The following is a 21,624-nucleotide window of genomic DNA, read 5'->3' on the forward strand; positions in this document are numbered from 1 at the left end:
AGAATCCGTCTTGAGCATGTACTGTACACTGAATACGGCTATGTAAGATGCAGCTGACTCCCTACATTTTATCCTTTTTTCCCTGTGTCCCTTTGCCTCTATAATTGACTGTGAGCACTAATGGCTGACAGTCCCACTCTCTTCTACCTTCCCTGCACTTACTAACTAACTAGCCACCAGGACAAGCAGGGAAAGTACCGACAAGTGGGGCTGATGGCGATTAGCACTGACCGTGAGCTATAGATCCATTAAAGGGGGTTGGAGGCAGCTAAGAAGTCTCCTCTGCATCTTAGGTCTCATGCACACGACCGTTGTTGTTTCGTTCCGCAAAATGGGGTTCAGTTGTTCCGTGATCCGTTTCCGTTTTTGTTTCTGTGTGTCTTCCTTTATTTTTGGAGGACCACCAGACATAAAGGAAAGTAAAAAAAAGTCTAAGACAGGTTTGCCATGCAAATGATAGGAAAAAAACGGACACGCGGACTCGGTTGACAATCTTGTGTGCCTCCGCGTTTTTTAACGGTCCCATTGGCTTGAATGGGTCTGCAAACTGTTTTCCGTGAAAATAATAGGACAGGTTATATTTTTTTGACGGACTGTAACCACGGATCACGACGCAGATGGCATTAGCCGAGTTTTCAACTGACCCATTGAAAGTCAATGGGTCCGCAGAAAATCATGAAAAACGGCACAACGGACGCGGAATAAAACAACGGTCGTGTGCATTTGGTCAGTGATTTCCATGAGTTAGCCAAAATCGTAGATAAGGTATGATGGAAAGATCTGCACTTGTTCTGTGTTTTTGCCCCACTCCTCCTTTAGGCTCAGAGTCACTGATGGAAATCACCGACCAAACACTGACCTATGAATCAGGTCTAAGGGTACTTTCACACTTGCGGCAGGACGGATCCGACATGCTGTTCACCATGTCGGATCCGTCCTGCGGCTGTTTCGCCGTGCCCCCGCTCCGTCCCCATTGACTATAATGGGGATGGGGGCGGAGCTCCGGCGCAGCACGGCGGTGCACGGCTTAAGGCCGCCGGACTAAAATTACTGCATGTCAGGTTTTTTAGTCCGGCGGCTTTCTCCGTGCACCGCCGTGCTGCGCCGGAGCTCCGCCCCCATCCCCATTATAGTCAATGGGGACGGAGCGGGGGCACGGCGAAACAGCCGCAGGACGGATCCTACATGGTGAACAGCCTGTCGGATCCGTCCTGCCGCAAGTGTGAAACTAGCCTTAGGCCTCTTTCACACTTGCGTTGTTGGGATCCGGCATGCACTTCCGTTGCCGGAGGTGCCCGCCGGATCCGGAAAAACGCAAGTGTACTGAAAGCATTTGAAGACGGATCCGTCTTCCAAATGCTTTCAGTGTTACTATGGCACCCAGGACGCTATTAAAGTCCTGGTTGCCATAGTAGGAGCGGGGGAGCGGTATACTTACAGTCCGTGCGGCTCCCGGGGCGCTCCAGAATGACGTCAGAGCGCCCCATGCGCATGGATGACGTGATCCATGCGATCACGTGATCCATGCGCTTGGGGCGCCCTGACGTCACTCTGGAGCGCCCGGGGAGCCGCACAGACGGTAAGTATACTGCTCCCCCGCTCCCCGCTACACTTTACCATGGCTGCCAGGACTTTAGCGTCCCGGCAGCCATGGTAACCATTCAGAAAAAGCTAAATGTCGGCTCCGGCAATGCGCCGAAACGACGTTTAGCTTAAGGCCGGATCCGGATCAATGCCTTCCAATGGGCATTAATTCCGGATCCGGCCTTGCGGAAAGTGTTACGGATTTTTGGCCGGAGCAAAAAGCGCAGCATGCTGCGGTATTTTCTCCGGCCAAAAAACTTTCCGTTCCGGAACTGAAGACATCCTGATGCATCCTGAACGGATTTCTCTCCATTCAGAATGCATTAGGATAATCCTGATCAGGATTCTTCCGGCATAGAGCCCCGACAACGGAACTCTATGCCGGAAGAAAAGAACGCAGGTGTGAAAGAGCCCTTAGCTGTAATCAGTGTACAGAGCATGCTGAAGACAGGTTACTTTACAGTTTTATTTATTTATTTTTTAAGTAAAATATATTGCAAAAAATAAATAAAAATTAGGCCATTCATATCAAATTGGACAGTCCATGAAGTGGCGGTGCCAGCAGTGTTAGGCCTTAGCCCAGCGGGCCCCTGATAATCAAGGATTTGGGAGAAATACTGCAGCACTCAATGTCTTTAATGCAATTCCTTATTTGTTCACCAAGACTACAATGAGTCTTTTTCAAGAACAGTGACAGTATACAACAGTGTTCCACACACACATATAAGGAGTGTACACCCTCTGGGGTTTGACCCACCTCTTGGGGCTAGAACCGACCCCCATAGGTCAAGTGATAAATCTTAAGGTACATAAATAAATGCAAAAGAAAAAACATGAGCAAATATAAACGTCTCTGTTAGTTCAGAAAAATGTGTGGACTTGTGCAAAATTCATAAGAGGTCGGGTCCATGTATCATACGGTAAATTTGGTATCTGTCCTGGACAACGCGCCCTCCCTATTGCAATACCGCGCATGTCCTGACATCATGTTGCCTGGCAGTCATAGATGCTGAAAGTGTCTGTCCTAATAGAACGTATGGGCAAGCGGGAGGTGGTTCATCTCGTCCAAGTACTAGGACATGCAGTACTACATAATAGTATGGCTGGCAAGACTGGATTACTAATTAATATCATGTTACTCAACCAATGCCCCATTGGAATACATTGACAGGTCTCCTGAGCATGTGTTTATAACAGAGGGGACCTTCTGAGCGTGGATTCCAGCAGCGATTGAGGTATGGGGGTGAGTATCAGCATGATAATTAGAGATCTGGAGTCAGTGACCGCCATACTGTTCATGTAGCACTTCACTTCATAGTGTTGGGAGGGGACGAACTGCATTTAGGGTACTTTCACACTAGCGTTATTCTTTTCCGGCATAGAGTTCCGTCACAGGGGCTCAAGACCGGAAAAGAGCTGATCAGTTTTATCCCAATGCATTCTGAATGGAGAGCAATCCGTTCAGGATGCATCAGGATGTCTTCAGTTCAGTCTTTTTGACTGATCAGGCAAAAGATAAAACCGCAGCATGCTACATCCTTCCGATCTGCGCATGTGCAGACCGAAAAAAAGGTGAAAAAAATTAATGCCAGATCCGTTTTTCCAGATGACACCGCATTTCAATGCATTTTTCTGACTGATCAGAATCCTGATCAGTCTTACAAATGCCATCAGTTGGCATACGTTTTGTGGAGGCGAGTACATAAAAAGGGTGGGGGGCAGAATGGCTTACAGCTAAAGAAAAGATTACTCGCCTCCACCAATCCCACACTCCTGACACTTTGAAGATGGTTTGGGCCCCACTGCCCTACACCCTGGAAGTGCCAAGAAAGGACCCCTCGGCCAGTCACTGACTAAGACCAGTGGTTGGCTGAGCAGTCCTTTCTTCCTCCTCTCCTCACTCTATATAAACGATATACCCTCCAGTCCTCCCTCTAATGTATATGTGCACCCCCGACAGAAAGATAAAAAAGGAGAAAAATAATTGAGATTTAAAATCGTCCATAAAATGGAAATAATCAAGATATATATATTGGGGGATAATTACCCATCCCTAGATTAGAGTTACATTACAGACAGTACAAATAAAGTAACAGACGATTGGGTGCAGCCTCGGGGTAACATCCTCAATCACTTTCTTTGGGATCGAACTGTTCAAAAAAAAAAAATCGAGGTGGTGAATTTTGGATATTCCCCAGAGCCTTAATTTGAAACCATATTTAATGTATTCTCACTATTACTATTTACACAGCACCTTCTTTATCTATACTGAACCAAACCCCATCTGTCACTGTGCAGATTTAACATCCAACAGTTGGTGGCGCTCCTGCGAGACATGCATTCTCATCGCCGACATCGCCGCGGCGAGCAGTGTAATCGCTTGAATGGGAGGCAGCAGATGTAGTTACGCTCCGTCCCATTCAAGTAATCGGGACGGAGGAGCTGTAATTCCACTGCTCGCTGCTGCGATGTCGACGGCAAGCAGGTGAACAGTGAAGAGAAGGCAGCGCTGATCAGCAGGGGTGTCGGACCCCCGCCGATCTGATATTGATGACCTATCCTGTATTATTATTATATTATTGGAAACCGGACAACCCCTTTAAAATCCTGGAATACCCCTTTAATGTTACAGCGGACTATGTAATGTTTTGCCTCCCTCTAAATATAAGGCTTGCTTTTATTTGCGAAGCTCTTCTATTTCTTGGAAAAAATCCATGGACATGTGCGGCAGCGATCCGCTGAAGCCGTGCAATGCTTTGTGTTTGTATTGGTATTGTTGTATGAATTAAGTCTTAATGTCCTTTTAAGTGTGTGGGAGACGAGCGATGAGCGCTGGAGCTGCAGTAATTGCTCGCAGAAAATGGCCACTTGTGCTATGTTTTACTGGCGTCCTGACTTTGCACTAAAGCAGAACCGCCACTGGGTGTCACTGTAACCTAGATCCTGAGCCGCTCTGCAGAGGGAATGAAATAAAATAAAAATTAAAAATGCACCATTTTATAATCAAATGATCCAAAACTGAGCGCTTCAAAGGGGAGAATAATTTATGAATTGGTGGGGAAATGTAAATAGAGCCTAATTTCATTTCACTTTTGCATTCGCCATGTTCACATTTGCTAATGGATTTTTGCATTTTGACATTTCTTTCCGCCTTCCATTTCTTCTTTCCTCTTGCCCATACCAAAGCAGCCGGCCCGGTATGACTGTGTTAACGCTGCGCGCAGCCGTTCCCTGTTTATTCATCTAATCACTCTAGACCGGCAAAACCGCTTATATCAATTATGTTATTGCAGCGATCATTCCCTATTTCCGATAGGTTGCGTTTTTGTCTCGGCACCACCAGGGGGCACTGTAACTAAGCGTCAGGTGCCTTCTCTCCATGCTAATGTTTCATCACTAGTCAAGACGCATGAACCAGCAAGTTCAGCGCAACAATGACTTATTTGTGTTCGGCCTCGGTGTGCGTCTCCTAATGAATAAACCCATCCGCACGTAGATCTGATGAAATCAATGAGTTGTGTATGAAATGCATTGATCACGTATGGAGCTGCGTACATCTCTCCCACCTCCTCCACTTGCAATGATGAAATGCTGGATGTACCTCGTATAGGCTCTGAGGTTATTGTAAAGCTTTATGTGCGTCATTTATTTCATTTTTTGTGTGTTATGCAGTTTGTGAATCCTGAAAAGGATCTAATTGTTAATTAAGGAGCTGAAATGACTTGTCCTTAGGCCTCATGCACACGACCGTTGTGTGCATCCGCGTCTGTTCCGTCATTTTTCACAGTTTAGCGGAGGTCCCATTCATTTCTATGGAGCTGTGAAAAAAACCTGATAGTCCTCAGTTTTTTCTCCGCGTCCGTGATTCCAGTCCATCAAAAAAATATAACCTGTCCTTCTTGTTAGTGGAAACGGAGGACGGACCCATTCAAGTCAATGGGTCCGTCCAAAAAAACGGATGCACAACTGGTATGTCATCCGCGTCCGTTTTTTTTCTACACGACCTTGGTGCAATAAAATTACACTTTTCATTAACCTTCCTTTTTTCCCCTGTCAAACAAAAAAAAAAGGAAGACACAAGGAAACACAACTGAAGCTAAATCGGACACGGACCACTGAAGCCAAATCACTGACAGTGAAAAAACACTGTCGTGTGCATGAGGCCTTAGGCTCCATTCACACATCCATGGTGTGTTGCGGACCCGCAAATTTCGGATCCGCAAGACACCCGCCCGGCACCCCTATAGAAATGCCTATTCTTGTCCGCAAGCTGCGGACAAGAATAGGACATGTTCTATCTTTTGCGGAGCTGCGGACCGCAAATGCGGATGCTGACAGGGGCAAGGGCATTTCCAATTTTCCTAAATACATGCCAGAACTTGACATTGATGCTACTTGAAGGGGTTGTCTAGTGTAGAAAACCCATATTCCTATATGCCTTTAGGGAAATCGGAGTTAGGGCTCATGCACACGAACGTTATTTGGTTCCGCATCAGATGCCGGCCCATTCCCTTCAATGGGGCCGCAAAAGATCGAACAGCACTCTGTTGCTTTGTTCAGTGGGGCATGTCCTATTCTTGTCTGCTTTGCGGACAAGAATAGGCATTTCTATTATGGGCGGCCCTTTCCATTCTGGAAATTGTGGAACGCACACAGGCAGCATCCATGTTTTGCGGATCACCACTGAGGCCCACACTGATCACAGGAACGGGGACCCCGTAAACCACGACACCCTCCGGTGCACTGTTCCTGCGTTCATCTCTATGGAAATAAGTGAGTACTGTGCTCTGCTAGCTCCAGAACTCCCATAGATATGACTGGAGAGACAACGCGCCATTCATTGCAGAGGTGCCCACTGAGTACAGGACCCCCTTTCTTGTGATCAGTGTGGGGTCCCACCGATCTAAGTCCCCTTTCACACCGCGCGTGGGCAATGCGTAATGTGAACGCATTGCGCACGCACTAAATCCGGACCCATTCATTTCAATACACGAGCGTTGCTTTTCACGCATCGGTTCTGTGTTGCGTGAAAATGGCAGCATGTTCTATATTCTGCGTTTTTCGCGCAATGCTGGCCCCATAGAAGTGAACGGGGCTGCGTGAAGATCGCTTCCGCAAGCAAGTGCATTTTTCACTGAACGCATCCGGACCTAATCCGCTCACGCTCGTCTGCAAGGGACCTAATACTTACCCCCTATACAGAGGACACAGGATGACTTGCTACATTCAGAATACCGATTCTGTGTCCAGGATCCAGGTTACTTAGGAGTCACGACATTAAACTGGTTTAGGTGTCAGGATCTGCGTTGTGTGACCAACATGGCGACACGATGCTTCTTCATTCTGATAAACGTGAATGCAGAGCTATTAGACGGCTGAGTTCTGGATTATACAATCTTTTCAAATCCCTGAATTCTGATTATCTGCTGAAAAGGCAATGAGTCCTGAAATATAATGTGTTTTATAGAATTTTAAATTAAACGCATTGTGTTTATAACCGTATAAATAAATGTTATTGTTCCTCAGCCTAAGTCCCCAGTAATCTTCACAGCGGTCTCCATCACTTCATCAACTTTGAGAACTATTCCTGAAAGCGTAATACATAGGTTTTATTTTCTCCCAGCAAACACAGGCATCATTTTACTAAATGTTGTTTTGTCGTCTTAAAGAGAACCTGCTAGCTGGAAATAGCCCCCCAAACCTCCTATAGTAGCTGACCACTCTGCTTGACATGTCCCCGATGATGTCCTCCCTTGGTTTATTTCTCAGAAAATGCATTTTAATCGCCAGCCGGGCCATATTTAAAGAAGCGGTTTGGCGCAGCGTAGTAACCTAGTTTGTAAGGCCTTTTTCACACTGGCGTTACTCGTTCCCCTGCCGGATCCGTAACAACCATGTGTACCCATCCGGCCCCATTCACTATAATGGGGGACCGGTGGAGATCCGGCCGCAGCACGGCAAATATGCCGAGTGGTGGCCGGACAAATACCCCTGCAGTCTTTGTGCTGTTGTACTTTGTTTTGCTTGCCCTTTGGGCAAATTGGTAAAGGGAGTTTTTGTTTTTGCCCTAACCACACTACTCTGTTTATTCAGAAGGGCTTTGTGACGCTCCTGCTGATCAAACTGGTCCAGGTATGTCTATAGACCTTGCCATAGGAGCAGGCTTCCTATTATTACAGGTTAAAGTTACTAGAATTCTCACGGGTCCAGGAAATTGTGGATACCGGACATGTGCATCTCACACTTTCCGGCCCCATTGTCAAATTGTCTATTCTTGTCCTCAAAATGGACAAGAATAGGACATGTTATATAACTTGCAGCACAACCGCACAGATGATCCGTGTGCCGTCTGGAGTTTTGTGGCCCAGTAGAAATGAAGAATGGGTCCACGTGTGATCTGCAAAAAAATCTGCCTTTCTCTGGATCAACTTTGCAGGATAACAGGCTGAACTGGATGGGCATAGGTTGTCTTTTCAGCCTTGCAAACTACGGGGGTCATTTATTATCCTGAAATACATCTATATTAGGTGTATTTTAGGCGCAGATTGCAGCGACTCAATCTGCGACTTTTCCCAGCTCACACCAGGTCTAAACAAAAAGCCTGTTTTAGGCGTAGAAAATGGTCTAACTGTAAGACAACAAGGAAGTTATCTTGCATTTAGACTGGCGCTGGATGCGCCGAAGTTATTCTTCATAATTTAGGCGGATCCACCGCCAGATATAGGGGTTATTGAGACTGGCGTCTAAAACGCTGATCTTAATAAATGACCCCCTATATTACTATGTAATACTGTACTACACATACTACAGAAAACTCTTGTACAGTGCATGGTGTAATATAATGTGGGCTAGCCAAAAGTTTTTGAGGTTAGAAAATGTTAGGCACATTTTCAAAATTTGGCACATTTGAGTAACGTGGCAGGTCAAGCACCTAAACAAAAACTGCTTGATGTACGTGGTGATTACACTGGAAGCAAATACCCATCGTGGAGTTGAAGCCTGAACAGCCAGACAGGACGTTCAGGAGAAACCCTGTTCGCATGGTTGCCAGGAGGCAAAAATGACCTGATGACTCTGATCATTACTATTACTTCTATTAGTATTGTGTAAGGAATGTATTTTTCTTTGAGCCTTTGATCAACTGTTCCAGCTGCTTTCCCGCGGCAAATCTCGTCAAGCACAACTCCAATATATTTCCACTTCTCAGAAGCCATCACGAGGCCTCTCTTCGATTTGCCAACAAAATATAAATGTAATTATTTTCCGTGTTTACTTCTCCTGTTAAATGAGTTTTTTACGTTCCCTTCATACCTCTTTACAGCTTCTCTGGGTTTTTGATGGATGTCTATTAATAAATAGTTTGCATTTGTTTAAAAGCCATGAACGCTCCGCTTACTTCTATCAGCCTATTTATTTCACAAGCCTTGCAGCTTTACAGTGCGTGTGGAGGCATGTACTGCAGGGGGAGGCCTCTTATCTGCAGGCTAATCGCAGAGCTTTCCTGTACAAGTGAGTGATGGCAGCGGACATGACTGCGGTGTGGGCATGATAAGTCTCATAAGGAGGATGAGATATTAAATCAATGGAAATGTAATGGAAATTAATGTAAATAAAATTGAGCCCTGGTAATGGGAATCTTTGTGTTTCCTAATAAGTTTGTTTGCATTTGGTTAAGGAGAAATTGATTGACCGCTGAGGGCTGGCAGCGTAACATGCTCAGGATTTTATAGCATTGCTGTGCCTAAGAGCGATGAAGAATTGAGTGTCATTATGGGTTATTTATTCCAAATTATTAGGCTTACTTGGTAGGTGTCATTTATTATATATTGCAGGATTTTTATAGTACATGGATGTTTTAATTTTTTATATTTCCATCAAAAATATTTTTTTTAATTCAATATTCATAGAAAACAACATTATTATATATATTTTTTTATTTGTGACAGTACGTGCCGTTGAAAATCAAAGGTGTATTCCAAGATTTTAATACTGATGACCTATCCTCAGGATAGATCATCAGTATCTGATCGGTGGGGGTCCATCACCCGGGACCCCCGCCGATCAGCTGTTTGAAGAGGCACTGACGCTCCTGTGAGCACCGTACATTGTATAGCGGCTGTGCTTGGTATCACGCTCAGCCCCATTAACTTGAATTGAATTGCGTCTAGGCCACATGACTAATGAACGTGTCGTCACTGGCCTAGACTAACCTGTGAGAAGGCCACGGCACCACTGTCTTCTCAAACAGCTGACCGGTGAGGGGTCCCGGGTGTTGGACGACACTATCCAGAGGATAGTTCATCAGTATTGAAACCTTGGAAAACTTCTTTAAATACAAAATATTGTCCTTCTGTAGCAGTCAGCACAGTGAGATATGGATAAGGTAAGTTTACTTAACCTCTTAAGGACATAGGGCGTACAGGTACGCCCTTGTGCCCTGGTACTTAAGGACACAGGGCGTACATGTACGCCCTGTGTATTTTCGATCACTGCCGTGCGGCTGGCAGTGATCGGAACCCGGTGCCTGCTCAAATCATTGAGCAGGCACCTAGGCTAAATGCGCGGGGGGGGTCCCGTGACCCCCCCATGTCGGCGATCGCGGCAAACCGCAGGTCAATTCAGACCTGCGGTTTGCTGCGATTTCTGCATTTTCTGATCCCCGCGGTCCCTGACCGCGGGGATCAGAAACTTTATATGCCTAAAATAAAGTTTTATTCACCCCCCCCTGCACCCCCGAATGATTTTATGGTGGCGGGAGGTGCAGGGGGAGGGTTGCGGACGGTGGGGGCGGTGCGGGAGGCCCCCCTGGTATGATCGTTGGCTTCTAGTGGGTATACCAGGGTGCCAGCACATTGATGGCACCCTGGTATAAACGGCTGACATCTGCGATGTCAGCCGTTTAACCCTTTCCATACAGCGGTCCGTACGGACCGCTGTATGGAAAAGGTCAACAGCGCAGGGAGCTCCCTCCCTCTCCCATCGGGGGGCTGCTGTGCCTTTGCAGTCCCCCGATGGGGAGGGAGAGAGCCCCCAGACAGCCCCCCGACAGATCCCCTCCTTACCCTTCCCCGTCTGCGCAGTTCTGACCAGTACTGAGCAGACGGGGAAGGTTCCCATGGCAACAGGACGCCGTCTCAGGCGTCCTGCTGTCCATGGTGCTGAACAGATCTGTGCTAAAAGGCATAGATCTGTTCAGACAAAGTGTAAAATACAGTACAGTACAATATATATTGTACTGTACTGTATTATACAGACATCAGACCCACTGGATCTTCAAGAACCAAGTGGGTCTGGGTCAAAAAAAAAGTGAATAAAAGTGAAAAAAAAAGTAAAAATCTAAAAACACATTTATCACTGATTAAAAAAATAAATAAAAAAATTCCCTAGACATGTTTGGTATCGCCGCGTCCGTAACGACCTGATCTATAAAACGGTCATGCGTACTTTACCCGAACGGTGAACGCCATAAAAATAAAAAATAAAAAACTATGATGAAATTGAAATTTTGCCCACCTTACTTCCCAAAAAAGGTAATAAAAGTGATCAAAAAAGTCGCATGTACGCCAAAATTGTAACAATCAAACCGTCATCTCATCCCGCAAAAATCATACCCTACCCAAGATAATCGCCCAAAAACTGAAAAAACTATGGCTCTTAGACTATGGAAACACTAAAACATGATTTTTTTTGTTTCAAAAATGAAATCATTGTGTAAAACTTACATAAATAAAAAAAAAAGTATACATATTAGGTATCGCCGCGTCCGTATCGACCGGCTCTATAAAAATATCACATGACCTAACCCCTCAGATGACCACCGTAAAAAAATAAAAACGGTGTAAAAAAAAGCCATTTTTTGTCATCTTACGTCACAAAAAGTGTAATAGCAAGCAATCAAAAAGTCATATGCACCCCAAAATAGATGCCAATCAAACCGTCATCTCATCCCGCAAAAAATGAGACCCAAAAACTGAAAAAACTATGGCTCTTAGACTATGGAGACACTAAAACATTTTTTTGTTTTAAAAATGAAATCATTGTGTAAAACTTACATAAATAAAAAAAATTGTATACATATTAGGTATCGCCGCGTCCGTGACAACCTGCTCTATAAAATTACCACATGATCTAACCTGTCAGATGAATGTTGTAAATAACAAAAAAAAAACTGTGCCAAAAAAGCTATTTCTTGTTACTTTGCCGCAAAAAAAGTGTAATATAGAGCAACCAAAAATCATATGTACCCTAAACTAGTACCAACAAAACTGCCAACCTATCCCATAGTTTCTAAAATGGGGTCACTTTTTTGGAGTTTCTACTCTAGGGGTGCATCAGGGGGGCTTCAAATGGGACATGGTGTAAAAAAAACAGTCCAGCAAAACCTGCCTTCCAAAAACCGTATGGCATTCCTTTCCTTCTGCACCCTGCCGTGTGCCCGTACAGCGGTTTTCGACCACATATGGGGTGTTTCTGTAAACTACAGAATTAGGGCCATAAATAATGAGTTTTGTTTGGCTGTTAACCCGTGCTTTGTAGCTGGAAAAAAAATATTAAAATGGAAAATCTGCCAAAAAAGTGAAATTTTGAAATTGTATCTCTATTTTCCATTAAATCTTGTGCAACACCTAAAGGGTTAACAAAGTTTGTAAAATCAGTTTTGAATACCTTGAGGGGTGTAGTTTCTTAGATGGGGTCACTTTTTCAGAGTTACTACTCTAGGGGTGCATCAGGGGGGCTTCAAATGGGACATGGTGTCAAAAAAACAGTCCAGCAAAATCAGCCCTCCAAAAACCAAACGGCGCACCTTTCCCTCTACACCCCGCTGTGTGCCCGTACAGTAGTTTATGGCCACATATGGGGTGTTTCTGTAAACAGCAGAGTCAGGGCAATAAAGATACAGTCTTGTTTGGCTGTTAACCCTTGATTTGTTAGTGGAAAAAATAGGTTAAAATGGAAAATTAGGCAAAAAAATGAAATTCTCAAATTTCATCGCCATTTGCCAATAACTCTTGTGCAACACCTAAAGGGTTAACGACGTATGTAAAATCAGTTTTGAATACCTTGAGGGGTGTAGTTTCTTAGATGGGATCACTTTTAGGGAGTTTCTCCTCTAGGGGTGCATCAGGGGGCTTCAGATGGGACATGGTGTAAAAAAAAAAAAACAGTCCATAAAAATCAGCCTTCCAAAAACCAAACGGCGCACCTTTCACTCTACGCCCCGCTGTTTGGCCGTACAGTAGTTTACGGCCACATATTGGGTGTTTCTGTAAACGGCAGAGTCAGGGCAATAAAGATACAGTCTTGTTTGGCTGTTAACCCTTGCTTTGTTAGTGGAAAAAATGGGTTAAAATGAAAAATTAGACAAAAAAATGAAATTCTCAAATTTCCTCCCCATTTGCCAATAACTCTTGTGCCACACCTAAAGGGTTAACAACGTATGCAAAATCAGTTTTGAATACCTTGAGGGGTGTAGTTTCTTAGATGGGGTCATTTTTGAGTGGTTTCTATTATGTAAGCCTCGCAAAGTGACTTGAGACCTGAACTGGTCCCTAAAAATTTAGTTTTTGTAAATTTCTGAAAAATTTCAAGATTGCTTCTAAACTTCTAAGCCTTGTAACATCCCCAAAAAATAAAATATCATTCCCAAAACAATTCAAACATGAAGTAGACATATGGGGAATGTAAAGTCATCACAATTTTTGGGGGTATTACTATGTATTACAGAAGTAGAGAAACTGAAACTTTGAAATTTGCTAATTTTTCCAAATTTTTGTTAAATTAGGTATTTTTTGGTGCAAAAAAAAAATTTTTTTTTACTTCATTTTACCAGTGTCATGAAGTACAATATGTGACGAAAAAACAATCTCAGAACGGCCTGGATAAGTCAAAGCGTTTTAAAGTTATCAGCACTTAAAGGGACTCTGGTCAGATTTGCAAAAAATGGCCTGGTCCTAAGGTGTAAAAAGGCTGTGTCCTTAAGGGGTTAAGCTATGATTTCGCTATGATTTTGCCAAAATTACTTTGTCATGAAGCGCACTTTTTTGTAAGTAGTATGTGCAAAGACAGAGAGCGGCCGTCATTGTACCCCTTAGATGCCACGTTCATAGCTAGTCGCGGAATTTGACAGTAATAACACAGTGTAAAATAAAAAATTCAACCTGACTTACCTCGTGATGCCGGCCGCTGTCCTCTTGGTTGAAGATCTAGAATGAAATCTCACATGGCCTCGCGTCCAGGATTCCGTGCGAGGTCTTCAATCAATATGGTGGCGGCTGGCCTATCGCGAGCTAATGGATGAATTTAAGTCTGATTTTTACCGCCATTCAGGAAAAATCGATTTGCTACCACGAAGCACGAGGAAATTCGTTTTCACAGCTAATCAAATTTTCCCCGGAATTTGGATTGAAGTCCGATTCGCTCAACATTAGCAATCCTCATTATTATTAGTATTTGTTAAATTAGCTGCAGCAGAAAGGACATGCCCCTTGAGCTGCCAGCTTGAAATTAATCTAGCAGACCAATTGGAGCAATGAGCAGGGAGATCTCTGGATCCCACTTCTTAGAGTGAAACTGAAAAGAAAATCCGGCACTTCTTCATGTAATGCGTATTCCATTTTAAAAGGGTTTTCCAAGTCTTTACAAATGACAACTTATCCTCCGACCTATGCTCAAGGTCTTAAGAATAGGTGAATCTCGGACTCAATACCTCTGCAGTCGTCAGTGGGGAGCTGTATACTAATATGACTTAAAGGGGTTGTCCCATGAAAAATATTCTACTTGTTTCAAACCACCACCTGGAGCTGAATACTTTTGTAATTGCACGTAATAAAAAATTTAATATAGCCATCAATTTTTTATTTATTTTAAACTCCGTATAGTGCCACCTGCTGTTTGTTATTTTCATTATTTCTCTGTCCACCTCGGTGAGGTGGTCGCACGTGCTCAGTTCCATCCTCCTACTGCTATCAACCGTATCTACTGTGAGAAGCTGTGACAGTTACAGAGAGAGAGAGAGAGCTGCAGCAGAAAGGACACACCCAACTGGGAAAGGAATCTTCCCTATGCTGCCAGCTTTTTGAGTACGTGCTTGGCTAAGTGAGAGATATATTGCCTTTAAAAGAGCTATTGTGGCCCACGGGATGTAACATTGCCTTGTGTTGATAAGTACGGTAGTTAAGCAGGTGATGACTGAGGTTACTGTTGAAGTGCTTCACACAGTCTCTGCACATATGCATTCAGAAGCACCATCAACTGATTTTCTTTTGGCTAGGGTAACTTTAAAGCGGTGTTCCAGGACTTACTTATGGATTACCTATCCAGATCATCAGTATCAGGTCCTGCTCCCGGAACTCCTGGCAATCAGCTGTTTTCAAAAACTCTAGCACCAAGACTACACAGCGCCGTCCACTGTGTAGTGGCTGTCCCTGGTTACTACATCGATGCTCCCACTTGAATGGACCGAGCTGTGTAGTTCTGCGGCTGGAGTTTGTGGAAAGTTTAGTGGAGGTGCCAGGAGTCGGACCCCTGTCGACATGATATTAATGATCTATCCTAAGGCTAGGCCATCATTCCAGGAAATTCCCTTTTAGAGCTCGAAGCGTTTTCATTTTGCAAATGAACTTGAGTTAAAATAGAAAAACCTAAATATTCTATGTCATTGTGGCTCTCGCATAAGAAATGTTACTTGGTCTCCGGCCAGGGGACCTGATACTTCGTTGCATTGCCTCTTTTGTCAACTGCTCTTTATTTACCCAGTAGCCTGCCTGCTGCGTCTATTCAGCATGTAGCAAATGGCCCCCCTCCGATATATTTATAGTCGCTGTTAGGACGAGTCTCCCTGCTGTGACACAGGTTTAAAAGCTTACAAAACCTCTTAATAAATGGCCTACTTTACCTTGGTTATGCGTTAATAATGTGCGCTATTGTTGTCATGTATTACCAGTTCAGGCCGTTTGCCTCTGAAAATTTTCCATTTATCAGGAGACCAAAACTAAACATGGAAAATAGAACGCTGCCATTGAAAATGTAAATAACTTTAATGGCAGACATTTTATTTCCTCCTGCTTTGGTGCTTTAAAGGCTATGTACACCTTCAGAGGCATTTTTGTTTAATGATTGCATTTTTCAAATTTTTGGCTAAAGATCTTTTTTTCAATTGGTCTTTATTAAAAATATTGAGCCATTCTGTCACAAAGGGTTAACAGTTTTTCTAACTGTGTGACTGGTACTTTCACTTTGTGCTGTCATCTAATAACTCTTATCTCTAAATTACAAAGATGTCATAAACACTGCTATTGTCTTCCCCTGTCGCTGGTTGTTTTGATCCGTGCAACAGGGAGATGCAGCGGGCGGGCATGAGAAGCAACGAGGGTGTCGGGGAAGGGGGTAAGTTTAACCAGTATGATGGGCCTGGGCATTTTGGGGGCATTATAGGGGTTGGATAACCTCTTTAAGCCACATTCTTATCAGTAAGCTAAGGCTTGAGCCTTAATCAGTGTTTATAATTAGGGATGAGCGAATCGACTTCGGATGTTTCATCCGAAGTCGATTCGCTCATCCCTATTTATAATGTTAGAGAGCAGAGATAAGGAGCCCGTCAGCTCCCCAACTGACGGAAAAGACAAGAAATCCACAGGCTGCTAGTACAGCATCTCAGCTATGTACACAAAAAAGGATTCCATATTTGGAATAAAGGCCAATTTAAACAATGATTTTTAGCTCAAAATGAGTACAATGTAATAATAAATAAATAAAAATTGCCCCTAAAGGTTTACATAGCCTTTAAGCCCAAATTGTTTTGTAGGTTTTTGATACATCAGTCCTCTCAACAAGCCAATCAGCAAATATTTTTGCTGTAAATAATGATGTAACTTATGAAAATGCAGCCTAAAGCCTTATGCACATGACCGTAGTTCGGGTCCGCATCCGAGCCGCATTTTTTGTGGCTCGGGTGTGGACCCGTTCACTTCAATGGGGCCGCAAAAGATGCGGACAGCACTCCGTGTGCTGTCCACATCCGTTGCTCCGTTCCGTGGCCCCCGCAAACAAAAATATAGCATGTCCTATTCTTGTCCGTTTTGCGGACAAGAATAGGCATTTCTACAATGGGCCGCCTGTTCCGTTCCGCAAATTGCGAAAGGCACATGGGTGGCTTCCGTTTTTTGTGGACCCGCAGTTTGCACATGAGGCCTAAGGCAGTTACCGGATAACATTTTTCTCTCTGCTGGGTTAGTAGTCTGTGCTTTATAATCATCCTAACCTTGATGTAACAGAAATTAGCTCTCCTGACTTCCTGTGATAGACATGTGTTTACATATAGCAGCCAATCAGAGGAGGCCGAGCTGTTGGGGGAGGAAACCAGCAGCAGCCTAACCCAATGATGTAGCAGGAGGTGTGTTCAGGACTACCTCAGACTCCCAGAAGGCAATGAAATATAGTTTTCAATGGTTCTTCATTAAAAGTGTGAAACTTTATTTACTTGCTATTTACATTCCTCAGCTTTTTTTTTTGTTGGTGATCTGTGACTACAGTTTAGCTACTGTGCCTTCTGGGAGTCTGAGGTAGTCCTGGACACACCTCCTGCTACATCATTGGGTTAGGCTGCTGCTTTTTTCCTCCCCCAACAGCTCGGCCTCCTCTGATTGGCTGCTATATGTAAACACATGTCTATCACAGGAAGTCAGGAGAGCTAATTTCTGTTACATCAAGGGTAGGATGATTATAAAGCACAGACTACTAACCCAGCGGAGAGAAAAATGTTATCCGGTAACTGCCACACTGAGGGGAATGAAGCTTAGTAAGAGGAGAGTCACTTTAAAGGGTTTCTGTCACCCTGCAAAACTCCTTTTTTTTTTTTTTGGATAGTTAGATTGCTCATAGTGCGATATAGCAGAATATAATGCTCTTACTTACATTCATGCGGCCGATTCTTTATAAAACGAACTTTTATAATATGTAAATTCGGGCTCTACCAGCAAGTAGGGCGTCTACTTGCTGGTAGCTGCTGCAGAAATCCGCCCCCTCGCCGTGTTGATTGACAGGGCCAGCCGTGATCTCCTCCTCCGGCCGGCCCTGTCAGTAATTCAAAAATCGCGCGCCTCGCGTCATTCGGCGCAGGCGCTCTGAGATGAGGAGGCTCGTCTCCTCAGCACTCCCTCAGTGCGCCTGCGCCGATGACGTCTTCTCTTTCGGTGATGTGACCCCTCTCCCCCCCCATGTGCCAGTATCAGGTGCCTCTCCCCCCCCCTATGTGCCAGTATCAGGCCCAACCCCCCCCCCTATGTGCCAGTATCAGGCGCCAACCCCCCCCATTTGCCAGTATCAGGTGCCAACCCCCCTCCCCCCATGTGCCAGTATCAAGTGCCTCCCGCTCCCCCCATGGCAGTAACAGTCGGGTATTAAAAAAAAAAAAATAAACACTGGGATTCGAACCCACGACCTTCTGTATCAGAGGCAAAGCACCTAACCACACGGCCATAAGAGCTGCCTTGCTGCTGACTGAAAAAAATATGAAACTTCTACTGTTTTAGCTGGCCAAGTCTACATCTATACACAACACACCCAGCTGTCCCAACACACCCAGCACTGCTATATCTCTATATGACAGCTGTCCCAGCACACTCAGCTCTGCTATATCTCTATATATGATAGCTTCCCCAGCACACCCAGCTCTGCTACATCTAATACACATGACAGCTGCACCAGCACACTCAGCTCTACTATATCTCTATATATTATAGCTTCCCCAGCACACCCAGCTCTGCTACATCTAATACACATGACAGCTGCACCAGCACACTCAGCTCTACTATATCTCTATATATGACAGCTGCCCCAGCACACCCAGCACTGCTACATCTATATATCTCTAAGTATTGCTATACAGTAGATAGATATCTAGAGATATAGCAAAGCTGAGTGTGCTGGGGCAGCTGTCATGTGTATAGATGTAGCAGTGCTGGGTGTGTTTGGGCAGCTGTCATGTGTATAGATGTAGCAGAGCTGGGTTTGCTGGGGCAGCTGTCATATATAGAGATATAGTAGAGCTGAGTGTGCTGATGCAGCTGTCATGTGTATTAGATGTAGCAGAGCTGGGTGTGCTGTGGCAGCTATCATATATAGAGATATACAGTCATGTGAAAAAATTAGGACACCCTTTGAAAGCATGTGGTTTTTTGTAACATTTTTAATAAATGGTTATTTCATCTCCGTTTCAACAATACAGAGAGATTAAAGTAATCCAACTAAACAAAGAAAACTGAAGAAAAGTCTTTTCAAGATCTTCTGTAAATGTCATTCTACAAAAATGCCTATTCTAACTGAGGAAAAAGATAGGACACCCTTGCCCCTAATAGCGAGTGTTACCTCCTTTGGCTGAAATAACTGCAGTGAGACGGTTCTTGTAGCCATCTACCAGTCTTCGACATCGGTCTGAGGAAATTTTACCCCACTCCTCAATGCAGAACTTTTTCAGCTGTGAGATGTTTGAGGGGTTTCTTGCACGTACAGCCCTTTTCAAGTCACCCCACAGCATCTCAATGGGATTCAAATCTGGACTTTGACTTGGCCATTCCAGGACTCTCCATTTCTTCTTTTTCAGCCAATCTTTGGTTGATTTACTAGTATGTTTTGGGTCATTGTCATGTTGCATGGTCCAGTTCCGCTTCAGCTTTAATTTTCTAACTGATGGTCTCACATGTTCTTCAAGCACCTTCTGATACACAGTAGAATTCATCGTGGATTCTATGATGGTGAGCTGACCAGGTCCTGCTGCAGCAAAGCAGCCCCAAACCATGACACTTCCACCTCCATGCTTCACAGTTGGTATGAGGTTCTTTTCTTGGAATGCTGTGTTTGGTTTACGCCAAACATGTCCTCTGCTGTTGTGTCCAAATAATTCAATTTTGGACTCATCTGTCCAAAGAACATTATTCCAGAAGTCCTGGTCTTTGTCAACTTTATCGCTGGCAAATGTCAGTCTGGCCTCGATGTTTCTCTTGGAAAGCAAAGGTTTCCTCCTTGCACACCTCCCATGCAAGTTAAACTTGTACAGTCTCTTTCTGATTGTAGAGGCATGTACTTCTACATCAACAGTAGCCAGAGCCTGCTGTAGTTCTCGAGATGACACTTTAGGGTTTTTGGATACCTCTTTTAGCATCTTGCGGTCTGCTCTTGGGGTGAACTTGCTGGGGCGACCAGTCCTGGGCATGTTGGCAGTTGTTTTGAAAGCCCTCCACTTGTAGACTATCTTCCGGACAGTGGAATGGCTGATTTCAAAATCTTTTGAGATCTTTTTAAATCCCTTCCCAGACTCATAGGCTGCTACAATCTTTTTTCTGAAGTCCTCTGACAGCTCTTTTGCTCTCACCATGGTGCTCACTCTCACTTCAACAGTCAGGAGCACACCAAACTAAATGTCTGAGGTTTAAATAGGGCAAGCCTCATTCAACATGCAGAGTAACAATCTACTAATTATGTGCACCTGGTGTGATATACCTGTGTGAGATCTGAGCCAATTTAAGAGGGAATACATGTGAGGGTGTCCTATCTTTTTCCTCAGTTAGAATAGGCATTTTTGTAGAATGACATTTACAGAAGATCTTGAAAAGACTTTTCTTCAGTTTTCTTTGTTTAGTTGGATTACTTTAATCTCTCTGTATTGTTGAAACGGAGATGAAATAACCATTTATTAAAAATGTTACAAAAAACCACATGCTTTCAAAGGGTGTCCTAATTTTTTCACATGACTGTAGCAGAGCTGAGTGTGCTGGGACAGCTGTCATATAGAGATATAGCAGTGCTGGGTGTGTTGGGGCAGCTGTCATGTGTATAGATGTACACTTAGCCAGCTATAACAGTAGAAGTCTCATATTTTTTCAATCAGTAGTTGTGGGTAAATGCTTTGCCTCTGATACATGGTACATGAAGGTTGTGGCTTCGAATCCCAGACACATCAGGAGACAGTAATATTAGATCACATTAGCGAGGGGGCCTGGTCCGCTGCCTCTGCTGCTGTGAAGGGGCCCTGAACATAAAGACAAGAATCGATCATATTTAACTAACTTGAAAACTGTCACACACGCTGCCGGGGCGCAGGGCCACTTGGCAGCCCGGGCCCCGAAGCAGCCGCTTCCCCGGTAGTTACGCCACTGGGCAGGTGTATGCTGACTCCTATTTAACATGATTTTTTAATGTGATTGCTTAATTCTGAACACAGCTACATCCCCACCACATTATTTTAGTTTTTTTTGTTTTCTTCCCTCCACCTAAAAGATTTCATTTTTTTTCAATTGAGTTTTACAGTTTATAGGTCACATTAAAGGTGGAAAAAGTTCTGAAATGATTTATCTTTGTCTCATTTTTTTACATCACAGAAACCTGACATTTTAACAGGGGTGTGTAGCCTTTTAAATCCACTGTATATTGTATTTTTTCGGGTGCCATTTGGAATCTTGTGTTCTTATTTAAAGGGATTATCCCATGATTAATGTAAACAATGAAAATCTCTTTCTAACAAAGTTAGAACCAGCCCTGTACCTCACATGGATCCAGAGATCTCCTCATTCATTGCTCTGCTAGATTTATATCAAGCTGACAGCTCAAGGGGAGTGTCTTTTCTGCAGCAGCTCAGGCGGCGTGTCTATGCTCTGCCTATCACAGCTCAGGAGGCAGTTGAAGGATGAAACTGAGCCTGTCCGACCATCTTAGTGAGCAGGACAAAGAAATAAGAAAAAAAAAAAAACAGCAGGTGGCGCTATACAGATACATTTTATTGAATAGCTCACTGGCTATACAAAATGTTTAATTACATGCAATTACAAAAGTATTCAGATCCAGGAGCTGGTTTGAAAACTGTAGAATATTTTTTCATAGGAAATTTATTTCACATTAACTGCATGTTCATTTCTATCATGATTATTGTTTTGATGTGTGTTTATTAATTATAGAGGGCTTAATGCACAATGCCAGTACTGATAAGGTAATTTTTTAATGTATTTTATGTTTATAATCTACTACTGTATTAACTGTTTCCTTTTTCTT

At 43.8% G+C, this 21,624-nt stretch overlaps 1 protein-coding gene across 2 annotated transcripts in view; it reads left to right on the forward strand.

The window, feature by feature from the left end:
* The window catches only part of ASB3 (ankyrin repeat and SOCS box containing 3), a 156,962-nt gene that overhangs the window by 47,578 nt on the left and 87,760 nt on the right, over positions 1-21,624 (forward strand). The window lies entirely within an intron of this gene.

This window comes from Bufo bufo, chromosome 4 (genome assembly GCF_905171765.1).
Source record: "Bufo bufo chromosome 4, aBufBuf1.1, whole genome shotgun sequence".
Lineage (NCBI taxonomy): Eukaryota > Metazoa > Chordata > Amphibia > Anura > Bufonidae > Bufo > Bufo bufo.